This window comes from Schistocerca cancellata, unplaced genomic scaffold, assembly GCF_023864275.1.
Source record: "Schistocerca cancellata isolate TAMUIC-IGC-003103 unplaced genomic scaffold, iqSchCanc2.1 HiC_scaffold_104, whole genome shotgun sequence".
NCBI lineage: Eukaryota > Metazoa > Arthropoda > Insecta > Orthoptera > Acrididae > Schistocerca > Schistocerca cancellata.
The window spans coordinates 1-15,294 of NW_026046159.1; the positions used below are offsets into that span (position 1 = coordinate 1).

At 51.5% G+C, this 15,294-nt stretch overlaps 30 non-coding genes across 30 annotated transcripts; 6 read left to right on the forward strand and 24 right to left on the reverse strand.

Annotated features, from left to right (window-relative positions):
* Positions 1-244: 244 nt before the first annotated feature.
* On the reverse strand, positions 245-318 carry Trnai-aau (transfer RNA isoleucine (anticodon AAU)). The gene has a single exon. It is a non-coding gene; the product is annotated as a tRNA-Ile (tRNA).
* Positions 319-574: 256 nt separating this feature from the next.
* On the reverse strand, positions 575-646 carry Trnae-cuc (transfer RNA glutamic acid (anticodon CUC)). The gene has a single exon. It is a non-coding gene; the product is annotated as a tRNA-Glu (tRNA).
* A 454-nt stretch (positions 647-1,100) lies between these two features.
* Positions 1,101-1,173, reverse strand: Trnam-cau (transfer RNA methionine (anticodon CAU)). Its single transcript has one exon. It is a non-coding gene; the product is annotated as a tRNA-Met (tRNA).
* A 276-nt stretch (positions 1,174-1,449) lies between these two features.
* Trnag-gcc (transfer RNA glycine (anticodon GCC)) lies at positions 1,450-1,520 on the reverse strand. The gene has a single exon. It is a non-coding gene; the product is annotated as a tRNA-Gly (tRNA).
* A 320-nt stretch (positions 1,521-1,840) lies between these two features.
* On the forward strand, positions 1,841-1,912 carry Trnag-ucc (transfer RNA glycine (anticodon UCC)). The gene has a single exon. It is a non-coding gene; the product is annotated as a tRNA-Gly (tRNA).
* Positions 1,913-2,656: 744 nt separating this feature from the next.
* Positions 2,657-2,730, reverse strand: Trnai-aau (transfer RNA isoleucine (anticodon AAU)). The gene has a single exon. It is a non-coding gene; the product is annotated as a tRNA-Ile (tRNA).
* A 256-nt stretch (positions 2,731-2,986) lies between these two features.
* Trnae-cuc (transfer RNA glutamic acid (anticodon CUC)) lies at positions 2,987-3,058 on the reverse strand. Its single transcript has one exon. It is a non-coding gene; the product is annotated as a tRNA-Glu (tRNA).
* Positions 3,059-3,512: 454 nt separating this feature from the next.
* Positions 3,513-3,585, reverse strand: Trnam-cau (transfer RNA methionine (anticodon CAU)). The gene has a single exon. It is a non-coding gene; the product is annotated as a tRNA-Met (tRNA).
* A 276-nt stretch (positions 3,586-3,861) lies between these two features.
* On the reverse strand, positions 3,862-3,932 carry Trnag-gcc (transfer RNA glycine (anticodon GCC)). The gene has a single exon. It is a non-coding gene; the product is annotated as a tRNA-Gly (tRNA).
* Positions 3,933-4,252: 320 nt separating this feature from the next.
* On the forward strand, positions 4,253-4,324 carry Trnag-ucc (transfer RNA glycine (anticodon UCC)). Its single transcript has one exon. It is a non-coding gene; the product is annotated as a tRNA-Gly (tRNA).
* A 744-nt stretch (positions 4,325-5,068) lies between these two features.
* Trnai-aau (transfer RNA isoleucine (anticodon AAU)) lies at positions 5,069-5,142 on the reverse strand. Its single transcript has one exon. It is a non-coding gene; the product is annotated as a tRNA-Ile (tRNA).
* Positions 5,143-5,398: 256 nt separating this feature from the next.
* Positions 5,399-5,470, reverse strand: Trnae-cuc (transfer RNA glutamic acid (anticodon CUC)). The gene has a single exon. It is a non-coding gene; the product is annotated as a tRNA-Glu (tRNA).
* A 454-nt stretch (positions 5,471-5,924) lies between these two features.
* Trnam-cau (transfer RNA methionine (anticodon CAU)) lies at positions 5,925-5,997 on the reverse strand. Its single transcript has one exon. It is a non-coding gene; the product is annotated as a tRNA-Met (tRNA).
* A 276-nt stretch (positions 5,998-6,273) lies between these two features.
* On the reverse strand, positions 6,274-6,344 carry Trnag-gcc (transfer RNA glycine (anticodon GCC)). The gene has a single exon. It is a non-coding gene; the product is annotated as a tRNA-Gly (tRNA).
* A 320-nt stretch (positions 6,345-6,664) lies between these two features.
* On the forward strand, positions 6,665-6,736 carry Trnag-ucc (transfer RNA glycine (anticodon UCC)). The gene has a single exon. It is a non-coding gene; the product is annotated as a tRNA-Gly (tRNA).
* Positions 6,737-7,480: 744 nt separating this feature from the next.
* Trnai-aau (transfer RNA isoleucine (anticodon AAU)) lies at positions 7,481-7,554 on the reverse strand. The gene has a single exon. It is a non-coding gene; the product is annotated as a tRNA-Ile (tRNA).
* Positions 7,555-7,810: 256 nt separating this feature from the next.
* Trnae-cuc (transfer RNA glutamic acid (anticodon CUC)) lies at positions 7,811-7,882 on the reverse strand. The gene has a single exon. It is a non-coding gene; the product is annotated as a tRNA-Glu (tRNA).
* Positions 7,883-8,336: 454 nt separating this feature from the next.
* Trnam-cau (transfer RNA methionine (anticodon CAU)) lies at positions 8,337-8,409 on the reverse strand. Its single transcript has one exon. It is a non-coding gene; the product is annotated as a tRNA-Met (tRNA).
* A 276-nt stretch (positions 8,410-8,685) lies between these two features.
* On the reverse strand, positions 8,686-8,756 carry Trnag-gcc (transfer RNA glycine (anticodon GCC)). Its single transcript has one exon. It is a non-coding gene; the product is annotated as a tRNA-Gly (tRNA).
* Positions 8,757-9,076: 320 nt separating this feature from the next.
* Trnag-ucc (transfer RNA glycine (anticodon UCC)) lies at positions 9,077-9,148 on the forward strand. The gene has a single exon. It is a non-coding gene; the product is annotated as a tRNA-Gly (tRNA).
* Positions 9,149-9,892: 744 nt separating this feature from the next.
* On the reverse strand, positions 9,893-9,966 carry Trnai-aau (transfer RNA isoleucine (anticodon AAU)). Its single transcript has one exon. It is a non-coding gene; the product is annotated as a tRNA-Ile (tRNA).
* A 256-nt stretch (positions 9,967-10,222) lies between these two features.
* Positions 10,223-10,294, reverse strand: Trnae-cuc (transfer RNA glutamic acid (anticodon CUC)). Its single transcript has one exon. It is a non-coding gene; the product is annotated as a tRNA-Glu (tRNA).
* A 795-nt stretch (positions 10,295-11,089) lies between these two features.
* Positions 11,090-11,161, reverse strand: Trnag-gcc (transfer RNA glycine (anticodon GCC)). The gene has a single exon. It is a non-coding gene; the product is annotated as a tRNA-Gly (tRNA).
* Positions 11,162-11,481: 320 nt separating this feature from the next.
* On the forward strand, positions 11,482-11,553 carry Trnag-ucc (transfer RNA glycine (anticodon UCC)). Its single transcript has one exon. It is a non-coding gene; the product is annotated as a tRNA-Gly (tRNA).
* A 744-nt stretch (positions 11,554-12,297) lies between these two features.
* On the reverse strand, positions 12,298-12,371 carry Trnai-aau (transfer RNA isoleucine (anticodon AAU)). Its single transcript has one exon. It is a non-coding gene; the product is annotated as a tRNA-Ile (tRNA).
* Positions 12,372-12,627: 256 nt separating this feature from the next.
* Positions 12,628-12,699, reverse strand: Trnae-cuc (transfer RNA glutamic acid (anticodon CUC)). Its single transcript has one exon. It is a non-coding gene; the product is annotated as a tRNA-Glu (tRNA).
* An 805-nt stretch (positions 12,700-13,504) lies between these two features.
* On the reverse strand, positions 13,505-13,575 carry Trnag-gcc (transfer RNA glycine (anticodon GCC)). Its single transcript has one exon. It is a non-coding gene; the product is annotated as a tRNA-Gly (tRNA).
* A 320-nt stretch (positions 13,576-13,895) lies between these two features.
* Trnag-ucc (transfer RNA glycine (anticodon UCC)) lies at positions 13,896-13,967 on the forward strand. Its single transcript has one exon. It is a non-coding gene; the product is annotated as a tRNA-Gly (tRNA).
* Positions 13,968-14,712: 745 nt separating this feature from the next.
* On the reverse strand, positions 14,713-14,786 carry Trnai-aau (transfer RNA isoleucine (anticodon AAU)). Its single transcript has one exon. It is a non-coding gene; the product is annotated as a tRNA-Ile (tRNA).
* Positions 14,787-15,042: 256 nt separating this feature from the next.
* On the reverse strand, positions 15,043-15,115 carry Trnae-cuc (transfer RNA glutamic acid (anticodon CUC)). Its single transcript has one exon. It is a non-coding gene; the product is annotated as a tRNA-Glu (tRNA).
* Positions 15,116-15,294: the final 179 nt, after the last annotated feature.

Genomic DNA, 15,294 nt, shown 5'->3' on the forward strand with positions numbered 1-15,294 from the left:
CGGCAGTGCCGTGTGTTCGCAGGCGGTCACCCGCCCAAGCACTGACAACGTCCAGCTTCGCGCAGTAGCGGTGATCGGACGAGAAACTGTGCGTTCACCGTGCTGTGACCAGTGAAGTGTTTTAGCGCGTCCCGACAAGTCGCGTTCTGGTCCCCTATCAGTTCCCACACAATGTGACGATTTCTTTGTCACCATACTTCCCCGCCGAAATCGGCGTTGCCTTTTTGAAAGAGTGAAATCGTAGTGGGCCGTGGGGGGATCGAACCCACGACCTTCGCGTTATTAGCACGACGCTCTAACCAACTGAGCTAACGGACCTCGGTGCAGACAGCCTTCCATCGCTTCGCGGGAATTGCTCTGCGTATTGCCATGTAACATTTCTATGGTAGCAGTCCAACAGTGGAGCAGCGTCTCTTCTCCCTATATTCCGCTGCTCGTAGTAATTTCATTGCGTGACCGTTTCTCTCGACTGTTTTCAGCTGACGTTTATGAACCAGTAGCTATAATGCGAGGAGGGCGTGAAACAGCCTTTCGCAGGGTCAAAACTTGTCGTGATTTTTTCCGAAAAATTCCGTTCCGGTACCGGGAATCGAACCCGGGCCTCCTGGGTGAGAGCCAGGTATCCTAGCCACTAGACCACACCGGACATGCACATTTCTCTCCGGCTTTACACCCGGTCCACTCGCTTTCCGTGTCGCACTTTCCCTGTTTGCGAGCACCTTTTCGCGCGCCCATGGCGAGGCGCGCATGTCAAAAGTCACAATCCATTGCTTTATGCCTCGTTGTTACAGGGGTAGGAGGAAAAGCAAAGCTGTAAGTAGTAATATTTATTTACTTATTTCGCAAGTAAAGACCTGCTGCCTGTCATCATACAGCAGGTCATACATTGTGACTTTACACGTTATATCGTACGAAATTCAGTTTTATTACTAGTACTTTTTTCCTTGAAAATTTTACATAAGAACTGCAAGTAGTAATAACGGGAAGTAAACATTATCACGCTGAGTCGTTGAAGCCTTGTGGATAACAAAGTACAAAGTGTTTCGCTGCTTCGCAAACCCCAGAGCCGTCAATTTAGCTGTGGACGAAAGTAAATTAAATGCCCCGGTTGAGGATCGAACTCACGACCTTAAGATTATGAGACTTACGCGCTGCCTACTGCGCTACCGAGGCAAGTGATCTCGGTAAGTACCAAATACCAGTGGTAGAGAGTCTGCACTTCCTGGCTCATTTTTTTCTGTTGCTACACGTGCATTCCCGGCGCGACAGGCAACTTGCGATGCTAGGCCGACGCCAGTATGTAGAATAGCACACAAGAGTCCAAACGAGCAGTCGTGTGCGCTGCATGTTAGGTTATTTCCCACGGAAATACCGCGGTGCATTCTCATGGCTCACGCAGTTCGAGTGCGAAAGACACGCAGCGCCACTATCGGAGAAAAAACAAAATGATGCATCGGCCGGGAATCGAACCCGGGCCGCCCGCGTGGCAGGCGAGCATTCTACCACTGAACCACCGATGCTCAGCTTCCTGGTGCTTTCCGCGGCAGACGCCTGAGGGGAAAGTGGGACTGCCGTCCAGCGCCGTCGCATCCTCTCGAGAGAATGCTACAGACGCTGAATCCTGCACTGCACTGCTTAAAAATGACGCCCGAACGCGATCGCCTAAGTACTCTTGCGGCGCACGCACGCGACGACTCTTGCCAAAGGACGCGAAATGTGCGTAGAGACGCTGTCTGGATGCGCTCGCCTACGCCGTAATGCGCCTACAGCTACGACCACCTTGAGCCGCCGCCGACAGGCGGGAAGCAGACACAGCGCGGCGTGCGCGGACGGAAACCGTGCGGTGGTGGTGTAATGGTCAGCATAGTTGCCTTCCAAGCAGTTGATCCGGGTTCGATTCCCGGCCACCGCAGCCGGCTTTTAACTTTTGCGTATGAGTACTTTTGCCACGCGTCCTTCAATTAATGTTTCTTTCCCCATCTTACTCGCTGCAGGCCACCCTATAGCGTGTGCGTCGATTCTCCTTGAGTCTCGACTTGTCTCGACTTTGCTCAGCTGACGCGAGAGCTGACGCTCTCCAATCGGCCTATATAAAAAGAACAAGCGCGCAAAACGACTGAGAGAGGTATGGCGAGGCGGGCACCACATTACTTATGCCTCAAGTAAATACCTGCTGCCTGTTATCATGTATTGTCTGATTTTACATGTTCTGTCAGACAAATTCAGTTTTATTACTAGTACATTTCATTTTTTTTTCTTTGTTGAAAATTTTTCAACACGCTCCTTCATTTCACTGTGGCCGCACGGCGCGACTTGGCATACTGAGAGGCAAAATGTGGCGCCAGTGCCCTTGACCGAATAGCGCTGCAGCTCCGAAACCGAAGAGGAAAGAGAAATACGAATTGAAACTATCGGCAGTGCCGTGTGTTCGCAGGCGGTCACCCGCCCAAGCACTGACAACGTCCAGCTTCGCGCAGTAGCGGTGATCGGACGAGAAACTGTGCGTTCACCGTGCTGTGACCAGTGAAGTGTTTTAGCGCGTCCCGACAAGTCGCGTTCTGGTCCCCTATCAGTTCCCACACAATGTGACGATTTCTTTGTCACCATACTTCCCCGCCGAAATCGGCGTTGCCTTTTTGAAAGAGTGAAATCGTAGTGGGCCGTGGGGGGATCGAACCCACGACCTTCGCGTTATTAGCACGACGCTCTAACCAACTGAGCTAACGGACCTCGGTGCAGACAGCCTTCCATCGCTTCGCGGGAATTGCTCTGCGTATTGCCATGTAACATTTCTATGGTAGCAGTCCAACAGTGGAGCAGCGTCTCTTCTCCCTATATTCCGCTGCTCGTAGTAATTTCATTGCGTGACCGTTTCTCTCGACTGTTTTCAGCTGACGTTTATGAACCAGTAGCTATAATGCGAGGAGGGCGTGAAACAGCCTTTCGCAGGGTCAAAACTTGTCGTGATTTTTTCCGAAAAATTCCGTTCCGGTACCGGGAATCGAACCCGGGCCTCCTGGGTGAGAGCCAGGTATCCTAGCCACTAGACCACACCGGACATGCACATTTCTCTCCGGCTTTACACCCGGTCCACTCGCTTTCCGTGTCGCACTTTCCCTGTTTGCGAGCACCTTTTCGCGCGCCCATGGCGAGGCGCGCATGTCAAAAGTCACAATCCATTGCTTTATGCCTCGTTGTTACAGGGGTAGGAGGAAAAGCAAAGCTGTAAGTAGTAATATTTATTTACTTATTTCGCAAGTAAAGACCTGCTGCCTGTCATCATACAGCAGGTCATACATTGTGACTTTACACGTTATATCGTACGAAATTCAGTTTTATTACTAGTACTTTTTTCCTTGAAAATTTTACATAAGAACTGCAAGTAGTAATAACGGGAAGTAAACATTATCACGCTGAGTCGTTGAAGCCTTGTGGATAACAAAGTACAAAGTGTTTCGCTGCTTCGCAAACCCCAGAGCCGTCAATTTAGCTGTGGACGAAAGTAAATTAAATGCCCCGGTTGAGGATCGAACTCACGACCTTAAGATTATGAGACTTACGCGCTGCCTACTGCGCTACCGAGGCAAGTGATCTCGGTAAGTACCAAATACCAGTGGTAGAGAGTCTGCACTTCCTGGCTCATTTTTTTCTGTTGCTACACGTGCATTCCCGGCGCGACAGGCAACTTGCGATGCTAGGCCGACGCCAGTATGTAGAATAGCACACAAGAGTCCAAACGAGCAGTCGTGTGCGCTGCATGTTAGGTTATTTCCCACGGAAATACCGCGGTGCATTCTCATGGCTCACGCAGTTCGAGTGCGAAAGACACGCAGCGCCACTATCGGAGAAAAAACAAAATGATGCATCGGCCGGGAATCGAACCCGGGCCGCCCGCGTGGCAGGCGAGCATTCTACCACTGAACCACCGATGCTCAGCTTCCTGGTGCTTTCCGCGGCAGACGCCTGAGGGGAAAGTGGGACTGCCGTCCAGCGCCGTCGCATCCTCTCGAGAGAATGCTACAGACGCTGAATCCTGCACTGCACTGCTTAAAAATGACGCCCGAACGCGATCGCCTAAGTACTCTTGCGGCGCACGCACGCGACGACTCTTGCCAAAGGACGCGAAATGTGCGTAGAGACGCTGTCTGGATGCGCTCGCCTACGCCGTAATGCGCCTACAGCTACGACCACCTTGAGCCGCCGCCGACAGGCGGGAAGCAGACACAGCGCGGCGTGCGCGGACGGAAACCGTGCGGTGGTGGTGTAATGGTCAGCATAGTTGCCTTCCAAGCAGTTGATCCGGGTTCGATTCCCGGCCACCGCAGCCGGCTTTTAACTTTTGCGTATGAGTACTTTTGCCACGCGTCCTTCAATTAATGTTTCTTTCCCCATCTTACTCGCTGCAGGCCACCCTATAGCGTGTGCGTCGATTCTCCTTGAGTCTCGACTTGTCTCGACTTTGCTCAGCTGACGCGAGAGCTGACGCTCTCCAATCGGCCTATATAAAAAGAACAAGCGCGCAAAACGACTGAGAGAGGTATGGCGAGGCGGGCACCACATTACTTATGCCTCAAGTAAATACCTGCTGCCTGTTATCATGTATTGTCTGATTTTACATGTTCTGTCAGACAAATTCAGTTTTATTACTAGTACATTTCATTTTTTTTTCTTTGTTGAAAATTTTTCAACACGCTCCTTCATTTCACTGTGGCCGCACGGCGCGACTTGGCATACTGAGAGGCAAAATGTGGCGCCAGTGCCCTTGACCGAATAGCGCTGCAGCTCCGAAACCGAAGAGGAAAGAGAAATACGAATTGAAACTATCGGCAGTGCCGTGTGTTCGCAGGCGGTCACCCGCCCAAGCACTGACAACGTCCAGCTTCGCGCAGTAGCGGTGATCGGACGAGAAACTGTGCGTTCACCGTGCTGTGACCAGTGAAGTGTTTTAGCGCGTCCCGACAAGTCGCGTTCTGGTCCCCTATCAGTTCCCACACAATGTGACGATTTCTTTGTCACCATACTTCCCCGCCGAAATCGGCGTTGCCTTTTTGAAAGAGTGAAATCGTAGTGGGCCGTGGGGGGATCGAACCCACGACCTTCGCGTTATTAGCACGACGCTCTAACCAACTGAGCTAACGGACCTCGGTGCAGACAGCCTTCCATCGCTTCGCGGGAATTGCTCTGCGTATTGCCATGTAACATTTCTATGGTAGCAGTCCAACAGTGGAGCAGCGTCTCTTCTCCCTATATTCCGCTGCTCGTAGTAATTTCATTGCGTGACCGTTTCTCTCGACTGTTTTCAGCTGACGTTTATGAACCAGTAGCTATAATGCGAGGAGGGCGTGAAACAGCCTTTCGCAGGGTCAAAACTTGTCGTGATTTTTTCCGAAAAATTCCGTTCCGGTACCGGGAATCGAACCCGGGCCTCCTGGGTGAGAGCCAGGTATCCTAGCCACTAGACCACACCGGACATGCACATTTCTCTCCGGCTTTACACCCGGTCCACTCGCTTTCCGTGTCGCACTTTCCCTGTTTGCGAGCACCTTTTCGCGCGCCCATGGCGAGGCGCGCATGTCAAAAGTCACAATCCATTGCTTTATGCCTCGTTGTTACAGGGGTAGGAGGAAAAGCAAAGCTGTAAGTAGTAATATTTATTTACTTATTTCGCAAGTAAAGACCTGCTGCCTGTCATCATACAGCAGGTCATACATTGTGACTTTACACGTTATATCGTACGAAATTCAGTTTTATTACTAGTACTTTTTTCCTTGAAAATTTTACATAAGAACTGCAAGTAGTAATAACGGGAAGTAAACATTATCACGCTGAGTCGTTGAAGCCTTGTGGATAACAAAGTACAAAGTGTTTCGCTGCTTCGCAAACCCCAGAGCCGTCAATTTAGCTGTGGACGAAAGTAAATTAAATGCCCCGGTTGAGGATCGAACTCACGACCTTAAGATTATGAGACTTACGCGCTGCCTACTGCGCTACCGAGGCAAGTGATCTCGGTAAGTACCAAATACCAGTGGTAGAGAGTCTGCACTTCCTGGCTCATTTTTTTCTGTTGCTACACGTGCATTCCCGGCGCGACAGGCAACTTGCGATGCTAGGCCGACGCCAGTATGTAGAATAGCACACAAGAGTCCAAACGAGCAGTCGTGTGCGCTGCATGTTAGGTTATTTCCCACGGAAATACCGCGGTGCATTCTCATGGCTCACGCAGTTCGAGTGCGAAAGACACGCAGCGCCACTATCGGAGAAAAAACAAAATGATGCATCGGCCGGGAATCGAACCCGGGCCGCCCGCGTGGCAGGCGAGCATTCTACCACTGAACCACCGATGCTCAGCTTCCTGGTGCTTTCCGCGGCAGACGCCTGAGGGGAAAGTGGGACTGCCGTCCAGCGCCGTCGCATCCTCTCGAGAGAATGCTACAGACGCTGAATCCTGCACTGCACTGCTTAAAAATGACGCCCGAACGCGATCGCCTAAGTACTCTTGCGGCGCACGCACGCGACGACTCTTGCCAAAGGACGCGAAATGTGCGTAGAGACGCTGTCTGGATGCGCTCGCCTACGCCGTAATGCGCCTACAGCTACGACCACCTTGAGCCGCCGCCGACAGGCGGGAAGCAGACACAGCGCGGCGTGCGCGGACGGAAACCGTGCGGTGGTGGTGTAATGGTCAGCATAGTTGCCTTCCAAGCAGTTGATCCGGGTTCGATTCCCGGCCACCGCAGCCGGCTTTTAACTTTTGCGTATGAGTACTTTTGCCACGCGTCCTTCAATTAATGTTTCTTTCCCCATCTTACTCGCTGCAGGCCACCCTATAGCGTGTGCGTCGATTCTCCTTGAGTCTCGACTTGTCTCGACTTTGCTCAGCTGACGCGAGAGCTGACGCTCTCCAATCGGCCTATATAAAAAGAACAAGCGCGCAAAACGACTGAGAGAGGTATGGCGAGGCGGGCACCACATTACTTATGCCTCAAGTAAATACCTGCTGCCTGTTATCATGTATTGTCTGATTTTACATGTTCTGTCAGACAAATTCAGTTTTATTACTAGTACATTTCATTTTTTTTTCTTTGTTGAAAATTTTTCAACACGCTCCTTCATTTCACTGTGGCCGCACGGCGCGACTTGGCATACTGAGAGGCAAAATGTGGCGCCAGTGCCCTTGACCGAATAGCGCTGCAGCTCCGAAACCGAAGAGGAAAGAGAAATACGAATTGAAACTATCGGCAGTGCCGTGTGTTCGCAGGCGGTCACCCGCCCAAGCACTGACAACGTCCAGCTTCGCGCAGTAGCGGTGATCGGACGAGAAACTGTGCGTTCACCGTGCTGTGACCAGTGAAGTGTTTTAGCGCGTCCCGACAAGTCGCGTTCTGGTCCCCTATCAGTTCCCACACAATGTGACGATTTCTTTGTCACCATACTTCCCCGCCGAAATCGGCGTTGCCTTTTTGAAAGAGTGAAATCGTAGTGGGCCGTGGGGGGATCGAACCCACGACCTTCGCGTTATTAGCACGACGCTCTAACCAACTGAGCTAACGGACCTCGGTGCAGACAGCCTTCCATCGCTTCGCGGGAATTGCTCTGCGTATTGCCATGTAACATTTCTATGGTAGCAGTCCAACAGTGGAGCAGCGTCTCTTCTCCCTATATTCCGCTGCTCGTAGTAATTTCATTGCGTGACCGTTTCTCTCGACTGTTTTCAGCTGACGTTTATGAACCAGTAGCTATAATGCGAGGAGGGCGTGAAACAGCCTTTCGCAGGGTCAAAACTTGTCGTGATTTTTTCCGAAAAATTCCGTTCCGGTACCGGGAATCGAACCCGGGCCTCCTGGGTGAGAGCCAGGTATCCTAGCCACTAGACCACACCGGACATGCACATTTCTCTCCGGCTTTACACCCGGTCCACTCGCTTTCCGTGTCGCACTTTCCCTGTTTGCGAGCACCTTTTCGCGCGCCCATGGCGAGGCGCGCATGTCAAAAGTCACAATCCATTGCTTTATGCCTCGTTGTTACAGGGGTAGGAGGAAAAGCAAAGCTGTAAGTAGTAATATTTATTTACTTATTTCGCAAGTAAAGACCTGCTGCCTGTCATCATACAGCAGGTCATACATTGTGACTTTACACGTTATATCGTACGAAATTCAGTTTTATTACTAGTACTTTTTTCCTTGAAAATTTTACATAAGAACTGCAAGTAGTAATAACGGGAAGTAAACATTATCACGCTGAGTCGTTGAAGCCTTGTGGATAACAAAGTACAAAGTGTTTCGCTGCTTCGCAAACCCCAGAGCCGTCAATTTAGCTGTGGACGAAAGTAAATTAAATGCCCCGGTTGAGGATCGAACTCACGACCTTAAGATTATGAGACTTACGCGCTGCCTACTGCGCTACCGAGGCAAGTGATCTCGGTAAGTACCAAATACCAGTGGTAGAGAGTCTGCACTTCCTGGCTCATTTTTTTCTGTTGCTACACGTGCATTCCCGGCGCGACAGGCAACTTGCGATGCTAGGCCGACGCCAGTATGTAGAATAGCACACAAGAGTCCAAACGAGCAGTCGTGTGCGCTGCATGTTAGGTTATTTCCCACGGAAATACCGCGGTGCATTCTCATGGCTCACGCAGTTCGAGTGCGAAAGACACGCAGCGCCACTATCGGAGAAAAAACAAAATGATGCATCGGCCGGGAATCGAACCCGGGCCGCCCGCGTGGCAGGCGAGCATTCTACCACTGAACCACCGATGCTCAGCTTCCTGGTGCTTTCCGCGGCAGACGCCTGAGGGGAAAGTGGGACTGCCGTCCAGCGCCGTCGCATCCTCTCGAGAGAATGCTACAGACGCTGAATCCTGCACTGCACTGCTTAAAAATGACGCCCGAACGCGATCGCCTAAGTACTCTTGCGGCGCACGCACGCGACGACTCTTGCCAAAGGACGCGAAATGTGCGTAGAGACGCTGTCTGGATGCGCTCGCCTACGCCGTAATGCGCCTACAGCTACGACCACCTTGAGCCGCCGCCGACAGGCGGGAAGCAGACACAGCGCGGCGTGCGCGGACGGAAACCGTGCGGTGGTGGTGTAATGGTCAGCATAGTTGCCTTCCAAGCAGTTGATCCGGGTTCGATTCCCGGCCACCGCAGCCGGCTTTTAACTTTTGCGTATGAGTACTTTTGCCACGCGTCCTTCAATTAATGTTTCTTTCCCCATCTTACTCGCTGCAGGCCACCCTATAGCGTGTGCGTCGATTCTCCTTGAGTCTCGACTTGTCTCGACTTTGCTCAGCTGACGCGAGAGCTGACGCTCTCCAATCGGCCTATATAAAAAGAACAAGCGCGCAAAACGACTGAGAGAGGTATGGCGAGGCGGGCACCACATTACTTATGCCTCAAGTAAATACCTGCTGCCTGTTATCATGTATTGTCTGATTTTACATGTTCTGTCAGACAAATTCAGTTTTATTACTAGTACATTTCATTTTTTTTTCTTTGTTGAAAATTTTTCAACACGCTCCTTCATTTCACTGTGGCCGCACGGCGCGACTTGGCATACTGAGAGGCAAAATGTGGCGCCAGTGCCCTTGACCGAATAGCGCTGCAGCTCCGAAACCGAAGAGGAAAGAGAAATACGAATTGAAACTATCGGCAGTGCCGTGTGTTCGCAGGCGGTCACCCGCCCAAGCACTGACAACGTCCAGCTTCGCGCAGTAGCGGTGATCGGACGAGAAACTGTGCGTTCACCGTGCTGTGACCAGTGAAGTGTTTTAGCGCGTCCCGACAAGTCGCGTTCTGGTCCCCTATCAGTTCCCACACAATGTGACGATTTCTTTGTCACCATACTTCCCCGCCGAAATCGGCGTTGCCTTTTTGAAAGAGTGAAATCGTAGTGGGCCGTGGGGGGATCGAACCCACGACCTTCGCGTTATTAGCACGACGCTCTAACCAACTGAGCTAACGGACCTCGGTGCAGACAGCCTTCCATCGCTTCGCGGGAATTGCTCTGCGTATTGCCATGTAACATTTCTATGGTAGCAGTCCAACAGTGGAGCAGCGTCTCTTCTCCCTATATTCCGCTGCTCGTAGTAATTTCATTGCGTGACCGTTTCTCTCGACTGTTTTCAGCTGACGTTTATGAACCAGTAGCTATAATGCGAGGAGGGCGTGAAACAGCCTTTCGCAGGGTCAAAACTTGTCGTGATTTTTTCCGAAAAATTCCGTTCCGGTACCGGGAATCGAACCCGGGCCTCCTGGGTGAGAGCCAGGTATCCTAGCCACTAGACCACACCGGACATGCACATTTCTCTCCGGCTTTACACCCGGTCCACTCGCTTTCCGTGTCGCACTTTCCCTGTTTGCGAGCACCTTTTCGCGCGCCCATGGCGAGGCGCGCATGTCAAAAGTCACAATCCATGCCTCGTTGTTACAGGGGTAGGAGGAAAAGCAAAGCTGTAAGTAGTAATATTTATTTACTTATTTCGCAAGTAAAGACCTGCTGCCTGTCATCATACAGCAGGTCATACATTGTGACTTTACACGTTATATCGTACGAAATTCAGTTTTATTACTAGTACTTTTTTCCTTGAAAATTTTACATAAGAACTGCAAGTAGTAATAACGGGAAGTAAACATTATCACGCTGAGTCGTTGAAGCCTTGTGGATAACAAAGTACAAAGTGTTTCGCTGCTTCGCAAACCCCAGAGCCGTCAATTTAGCTGTGGACGAAAGTAAATTAAATGCCCCGTTGAGGATCGAACTCACGACCTTAAGATTATGAGACTTACGCGCTGCCTACTGCGCTACCGAGGCAAGTGATCTCGGTAAGTACCAAATACCAGTGGTAGAGAGTCTGCACTTCCTGGCTCATTTTTTTCTGTTGCTACACGTGCATTCCCGGCGCGACAGGCAACTTGCGATGCTAGGCCGACGCCAGTATGTAGAATAGCACACAAGAGTCCAAACGAGCAGGTCGTGTGCGCTGCATGTTAGGTTATTTCCCACGGAAATACCGCGGTGCATTCTCATGGCTCACGCAGTTCGAGTGCGAAAGACACGCAGCGCCACTATCGGAGAAAAAACAAAATGATGCATCGGCCGGGAATCGAACCCGGGCCGCCCCGCGTGGCAGGCGAGCATTCTACCACTGAACCACCGATGCTCAGCTTCCTGGTGCTTTCCGCGGCAGACGCCTGAGGGGAAAGTGGGACTGCCGTCCAGCGCCGTCGCATCCTCTCGAGAGAATGCTACAGACGCTGAATCCTGCACTGCACTGCTTAAAAATGACGCCCGAACGCGATCGCCTAAGTACTCTTGCGGCGCACGCACGCGACGACTCTTGCCAAAGGACGCGAAATGTGCGTAGAGACGCTGTCTGGATGCGCTCGCCTACGCCGTAATGCGCCTACAGCTACGACCACCTTGAGCCGCCGCCGACAGGCGGGAAGCAGACACAGCGCGGCGTGCGCGGACGGAAACCGTGCGGTGGTGGTGTAATGGTCAGCATAGTTGCCTTCCAAGCAGTTGATCCGGGTTCGATTCCCGGCCACCGCAGCCGGCTTTTAACTTTTGCGTATGAGTACTTTTGCCACGCGTCCTTCAATTAATGTTTCTTTCCCCATCTTACTCGCTGCAGGCCACCCTATAGCGTGTGCGTCGATTCTCCTTGAGTCTCGACTTGTCTCGACTTTGCTCAGCTGACGCGAGAGCTGACGCTCTCCAATCGGCCTATATAAAAAGAACAAGCGCGCAAAACGACTGAGAGAGGTATGGCGAGGCGGGCACCACATTACTTATGCCTCAAGTAAATACCTGCTGCCTGTTATCATGTATTGTCTGATTTTACATGTTCTGTCAGACAAATTCAGTTTTATTACTAGTACATTTCATTTTTTTTTCTTTGTTGAAAATTTTTCAACACGCTCCTTCATTTCACTGTGGCCGCACGGCGCGACTTGGCATACTGAGAGGCAAAATGTGGCGCCAGTGCCCTTGACCGAATAGCGCTGCAGCTCCGAAACCGAAGAGGAAAGAGAAATACGAATTGAAACTATCGGCAGTGCCGTGTGTTCGCAGGCGGTCACCCGCCCAAGCACTGACAACGTCCAGCTTCGCGCAGTAGCGGTGATCGGACGAGAAACTGTGCGTTCACCGTGCTGTGACCAGTGAAGTGTTTTAGCGCGTCCCGACAAGTCGCGTTCTGGTCCCCTATCAGTTCCCACACAATGTGACGATTTCTTTGTCACCATACTTCCCCGCCGAAATCGGCGTTGCCTTTTTGAAAGAGTGAAATCGTAGTGGGCCGTGGGGGGATCGAACCCACGACCTTCGCGTTATTAGCACGACGCTCTAACCAACTGAGCTAACGGACCTCGGTGCAGACAGCCTTCCATCGCTTCGCGGGAATTGCTCTGCGTATTGCCATGTAACATTTCTATGGTAGCAGTCCAACAGTGGAGCAGCGTCTCTTCTCCCTATATTCCGCTGCTCGTAGTAATTTCATTGCGTGACCGTTTCTCTCGACTGTTTTCAGCTGACGTTTATGAACCAGTAGCTATAATGCGAGGAGGGCGTGAAACAGCCTTTCGCAGGGTCAAAACTTGTCGTGATTTTTTCCGAAAAATTCCGTTCCGGTACCGGGAATCGAACCCGGGCCTCCTGGGTGAGAGCCAGGTATCCTAGCCACTAGACCACACCGGACATGCACATTTCTCTCCGGCTTTACACCCGGTCCACTCGCTTTCCGTGTCGCACTTTCCTGTTTGCGAGCACCTTTTCGCGCGCCCATGGCGAGGCGCGCATGTCAAAAGTCACAATCCATTGCTTTATGCCTCGTTGTTACAGGGGTAGGAGGAAAAGCAAAGCTGTAAGTAGTAATATTTATTTACTTATTTCGCAAGTAAAGACCTGCTGCCTGTCATCATACAGCAGGTCATACATTGTGACTTTACACGTTATATCGTACGAAATTCAGTTTTATTACTAGTACTTTTTTCCTTGAAAATTTTACATAAGAACTGCAAGTAGTAATAACGGGAAGTAAACATTATCACGCTGAGTCGTTGAAGCCTTGTGGATAACAAAGTACAAAGTGTTTCGCTGCTTCGCAAACCCCAGAGCCGTCAATTTAGCTGTGGACGAAAGTAAATTAAATGCCCCGTTGATCGAGGATCGAACTCACGACCTTAAGATTATGAGACTTACGCGCTGCCTACTGCGCTACCGAGGCAAGTGATCTCGGTAAGTACCAAATACCAGTGGTAGAGAGTCTGCACTTCCTGGCTCATTTTTTTCTGTTGCTACACGTGCATTCCCGGCGCGACAGGCAACTTGCGATGCTAGGCCGACGCCAGTATGTAGAATAGCACACAAGAGTCCAAACGAGCAGTCGTGTGCGCTGCATGTTAGGTTATTTCCCACGGAAATACCGCGGTGCATTCTCATGGCTCACGCAGTTCGAGTGCGAAAGACACGCAGCGCCACTATCGGAGAAAAAACAAAATGATGCATCGGCCGGGAATCGAACCCGGGCCGCCCGCGTGGCAGGCGAGCATTCTACCACTGAACCACCGATGCTCAGCTTCCTGGTGCTTTCCGCGGCAGACGCCTGAGGGGAAAGTGGGACTGCCGTCCAGCGCCGTCGCATCCTCTCGAGAGAATGCTACAGACGCTGAATCCTGCACTGCACTGCTTAAAAATGACGCCCGAACGCGATCGCCTAAGTACTCTTGCGGCGCACGCACGCGACGACTCTTGCCAAAGGACGCGAAATGTGCGTAGAGACGCTGTCTGGATGCGCTCGCCTACGCCGTAATGCGCCTACAGCTACGACCACCTTGAGCCGCCGCCGACAGGCGGGAAGCAGACACAGCGCGGCGTGCGCGGACGGAAACCGTGCGGTGGTGGTGTAATGGTCAGCATAGTTGCCTTCCAAGCAGTTGATCCGGGTTCGATTCCCGGCCACCGCAGCCGGCTTTTAACTTTTGCGTATGAGTACTTTTGCCACGCGTCCTTCAATTAATGTTTCTTTCCCCATCTTACTCGCTGCAGGCCACCCTATAGCGTGGTGCGTCGATTCTCCTTGAGTCTCGACTTGTCTCGACTTTGCTCAGCTGACGCGAGAGCTGACGCTCTCCAATCGGCCTATATAAAAAGAACAAGCGCGCAAAACGACTGAGAGAGGTATGGCGAGGCGGGCACCACATTACTTATGCCTCAAGTAAATACCTGCTGCCTGTTATCATGTATTGTCTGATTTTACATGTTCTGTCAGACAAATTCAGTTTTATTACTAGTACATTTCATTTTTTTTTCTTTGTTGAAAATTTTTCAACACGCTCCTTCATTTCACTGTGGCCGCACGGCGCGACTTGGCATACTGAGAGGCAAAATGTGGCGCCAGTGCCCTTGACCGAATAGCGCTGCAGCTCCGAAACCGAAGAGGAAAGAGAAATACGAATTGAAACTATCGGCAGTGCCGTGTGTTCGCAGGCGGTCACCCGCCCAAGCACTGACAACGTCCAGCTTCGCGCAGTAGCGGTGATCGGACGAGAAACTGTGCGTTCACCGTGCTGTGACCAGTGAAGTGTTTTAGCGCGTCCCGACAAGTCGCGTTCTGGTCCCCTATCAGTTCCCACACAATGTGACGATTTCTTTGTCACCATACTTCCCCGCCGAAATCGGCGTTGCCTTTTTGAAAGAGTGAAATCGTAGTGGGCCGTGGGGGGATCGAACCCACGACCTTCGCGTTATTAGCACGACGCTCTAACCAACTGAGCTAACGGACCTCGGTGCAGACAGCCTTCCATCGCTTCGCGGGAATTGCTCTGCGTATTGCCATGTAACATTTCTATGGTAGCAGTCCAACAGTGGAGCAGCGTCTCTTCTCCCTATATTCCGCTGCTCGTAGTAATTTCATTGCGTGACCGTTTCTCTCGACTGTTTTCAGCTGACGTTTATGAACCAGTAGCTATAATGCGAGGAGGGCGTGAAACAGCCTTTCGCAGGGTCAAAACTTGTCGTGATTTTTTCCGAAAAATTCCGTTCCGGTACCGGGAATCGAACCCGGGCCTCCTGGGTGAGAGCCAGGTATCCTAGCCACTAGACCCACACCGGACATGCACATTTCTCTCCGGCTTTACACCCGGTCCACTCGCTTTCCGTGTCGCACTTTCCCTGTTTGCGAGCACCTTTTCGCGCGCCCATGGCGAGGCGCGCATGTCAAAAGTCACAATCCATTGCTTTATGCCTCGTTGTTACAGGGGTAGGAGAAAAGCAAAGCTGTAAGTAGTAATA